The sequence below is a fragment of the Electrophorus electricus genome, unplaced genomic scaffold, assembly GCF_041902795.1.
Source record: "Electrophorus electricus isolate QZ-2024a unplaced genomic scaffold, ASM4190279v1 Scaffold89, whole genome shotgun sequence".
Taxonomy (NCBI): Eukaryota; Metazoa; Chordata; class Actinopteri; order Gymnotiformes; family Gymnotidae; genus Electrophorus; species Electrophorus electricus.
Genome location: NW_027658806.1, coordinates 81,518 through 85,000, shown reverse-complemented (window position 1 = coordinate 85,000; position 3,483 = coordinate 81,518). Strand labels below are relative to the sequence as shown.

Sequence of the window (3,483 nt, the reverse complement as noted above, 5' to 3'; positions counted from 1 at the left end):
CTTCGCCCGACGAGCGGGGACGCCGAGTTTTTTGAACGACGCGTCTCTCGCGCTGGAACCCAGAGAATACCGGGGCCTGCGGGGGGGGGGTGCTGAAGGACGACGCGGAGGAAGAGGCGGAGGACGAGGAAGGGGTGGGAGGGACTAGGCTCCTCCTTTATGCCTTCTGTCCAGCCTGACCTGCAAGCGACCACGTGTAACAGCAACCCCGAAGACCCTTTCGACCCTGGGCCCCGACGCGGGGGGACGGCGAAGTCGAGGGGGTCGGGAGAGGAGGCACGCCGGACAGCGTTACCCGTTAATGATCCTTTCGCAGGTTCACCTACGAAAACCTTGTTACGACTTTTACTTCCTCTAGATAGTCAAGTTTGATCGACTTCTCGGCGCTCCGCCAAGGCCCGCGAGGAGCCCCGGCGGGGCCGATCCGAGGACCTCACTAAACCATCCGATCGGTAGTAGCGACGGGCGGTGTGTACAAAGGGCAGGGACTTAATCAACGCGAGCTTATGACCCGCGCTTACTGGGAATTCCTCGTTCATGGGGAATAATTGCAATCCCCAGTCCCCATCACGAATGGGGTTCAGCGGATTACCCGCACCTCTCGGTGTAGGGTAGGCACACGCTGATCCAACCATTGTGGCGCGCGTGCAGCCCCGGACATCTAAGGGCATCACAGACCTGTTATTGCTCCATCTCGCGTGGCTGAACGCCACTTGTCCCTCTAAGAAGTTTGACGCCGACCGCGGAGGGCCGCGTAACTATTTAGCATGCCGGAGTCTCGTTCGTTATCGGAATTAACCAGACAAATCGCTCCACCAACTAAGAACGGCCATGCACCACCACCCACAGAATCGAGAAAGAGCTATCAATCTGTCAATCCTTTCCGTGTCCGGGCCGGGTGAGGTTTCCCGTGTTGAGTCAAATTAAGCCGCAGGCTCCACTCCTGGTGGTGCCCTTCCGTCAATTCCTTTAAGTTTCAGCTTTGCAACCATACTCCCCCCGGAACCCACAGACTCGTGGTTTCCCTCACGCTGCCCGGCGGGTCATGGGAATAACGCCGCCGGATCGCGGGTCGGCATAGTTTACGGTCGGAACTACGACGGTATCTGATCGTCTTCGAACCTCCGACTTTCGTTCTTGATTAATGAAAACATTCTTGGCAAATGCTTTCGCTTTCGTCCGTCTTGCGCCGGTCCAAGAATTTCACCTCTAGCGGCGCAATACGAATGCCCCCGGCCGTCCCTCTTAATCATGGCCCTGGTTCAGGAAACCCACAAAATAGAACCGGAGTCCTATTCCATTATTCCTAGCTCAGGTATTCAGGCGAGAAGCGGGCCCGCTTTGAACACTCTAATTTTTTCAAAGTAAACGCTCCGAGCCCCGTCCGGACACCCAGCCAAGGGCATCCGGGGGGCACCGGGAGACAGGGTCTGAGACAGGCGGTGGCACGCCTCGCGGCGGACCGCCAGCCCACTCCCGACATCCAACTACGAGCTTTTTAACTGCAGCAACTTTAATATACGCTATTGGAGCTGGAATTACCGCGGCTGCTGGCACCAGACTTGCCCTCCAATGGGTCCTCACCCATGGGTTTAGGATACGCTCATTCCGATTACAGGGCCTCGAAAGAGACCTGTATCGTTATTTTTCGTCACTACCTCCCCGTGTCGGGAATGGGTAATTTGCGCGCCTGCTGCCTTCCTTGGATGTGGTAGCCGTTTCTCAGGCTCCCTCTCCGGAATCGAACCCTGATTCCCCGTTACCCGTGGTCACCATGGTAGCCGACTATGGTACCATCGAAAGTTGATAGGGCAGACATTCGAATGAGACGTCGCCGCCGCGGAGGGCGCGCGATCGGCCCGAGGTTATCTAGAGTCACCAAAGCGGCCGGGGGGCCCGAGCCCCCCGGATGGGTTTTGGGTCTGATAAATGCACGCATCCCCCGAAGGGTCAGCGCTCGTTTGCATGTATTAGCTCTAGAATTACCACAGTTATCCGAGTAACGTGTGGAGCGATCAAAGGAACCATAACTGATTTAATGAGCCATTCGCAGTTTCACTGTACCGGCCGTGTGCACTTAGACCTGCATGGCTTAATCTTTGAGACAAGCATATGTTACTGGCAGGATCAACCAGGTAGTTTGCACCGTGGTCTGGGATGAACCACGAGTGACATCCGCCTCCCCTTCCGGGGGCTAGGAAGCAGCGGGTTGTAAGTGCGTGCGCCGTCAGGTCCAGACGCCATACAGGGCTACCCAGGACAGCTTCCGCGGCCAGTGTAAACGTGCTCGCGCACCGCCCTCTGGCCTTCGGACGCCGACCTCTCACCTTGATGCAAAGCTGTCCCATCCGGTCATGCCCGCACCGTACCCCGTCCACCTCCTCCGGAGGTGCGGACGGCCGACTCCAGGTGCTTTCGGCGTTCCCTCCCTTCACGCCGTTTTGATTTTCGTGGGCCGCTGGTGGGGGGACAAGGGAAAGACCTCGTCGAATTCCCTCCCCCCTAGCCTCGCTCAACCTACGTTTCGTGATGTAACCAAGAAGAGTGATTCGTGGGCCCAGGTAGGTTTGAAGAGGAGGCCAACAAAGCAGGGCACTCCCTTCCTCCCAAACCACAGACACCAGTATAGGACAACTGAGTAGACAGACTGGCCGTCTGAGTCTCCCCCAGAGAGTTCTGGGATGGGTTACAAATAACCCCCACCCCCCATCAGAGGCTTGACCCGCTAGAACCAGGGAGGATCTGTCAAAACCGCTCTCCACATCAGAAGTTCTGGATCAGCCGGGGCTGGTCGGCAGACGTCCACCTAAGGCCGTGGCCTAACCCCGTGTGGGGGGATAGCGCTCGCACCCGTACACGTGGACACCCGCTCGTCAAATGGCTGGCTCCTCACTTACCGTAGGGGGAATGGTTTGCCTACCCCTGGCGGGTCTGGTACTCCACTCTACCAAACAAGGAAGCAACACACCAATAGACCCCTGCAACACCGGGCAGCTTTGGGCAGTGTCACTACACTCCTCCTTGTTCTTCACGTTCCTTCCGTGGTGATTTTTTTTTTTTTTTCGTGGCCATTGCCGTGCATGGCTTCCCCATCGCTTTGCATGCTCTCCATTGCCTCGTGCTGCTTCACCATTGGTCTCACCTGGAGACCGAAGCCGCTCTCCCAGTAACCCGATGGTACCTGGCCAGAAAACCCCGTGCCCGATTTCATCTAGGACAAGGGCCAAACCACAGACCGTGCCCGTCCAGGGTCAACCCCTGGTCGGACAGGCCTGGTGGGTCGATACCATGGATGTGGCAGGCCGACGAGAATCCACTGGTACATTTACAAACACGCCCACCCTGGTGGCATGGCTGTACGACCCATCGTCGAAGCACGCTGCGGCGGACTGAGCCATTGGATCCAGTTGCCTGGGCGTACACTCAGCCCAACAGACGCACTCGGGTCGGGGAGAGCAAAGCAGACTGTGTGCCTGGATGTGC

At 57.7% G+C, this 3,483-nt stretch overlaps 1 non-coding gene across 1 annotated transcript; it reads right to left on the bottom strand.

Moving 5' to 3' along the window:
• Positions 1-299: 299 nt before the first annotated feature.
• Positions 300-2,138, bottom strand: LOC145656741 (18S ribosomal RNA). The gene has a single exon (XR_014122336.1). It is a non-coding gene; the product is annotated as an 18S ribosomal RNA (ribosomal RNA).
• Between the last annotated feature and the right edge of the window lie 1,345 nt (positions 2,139-3,483).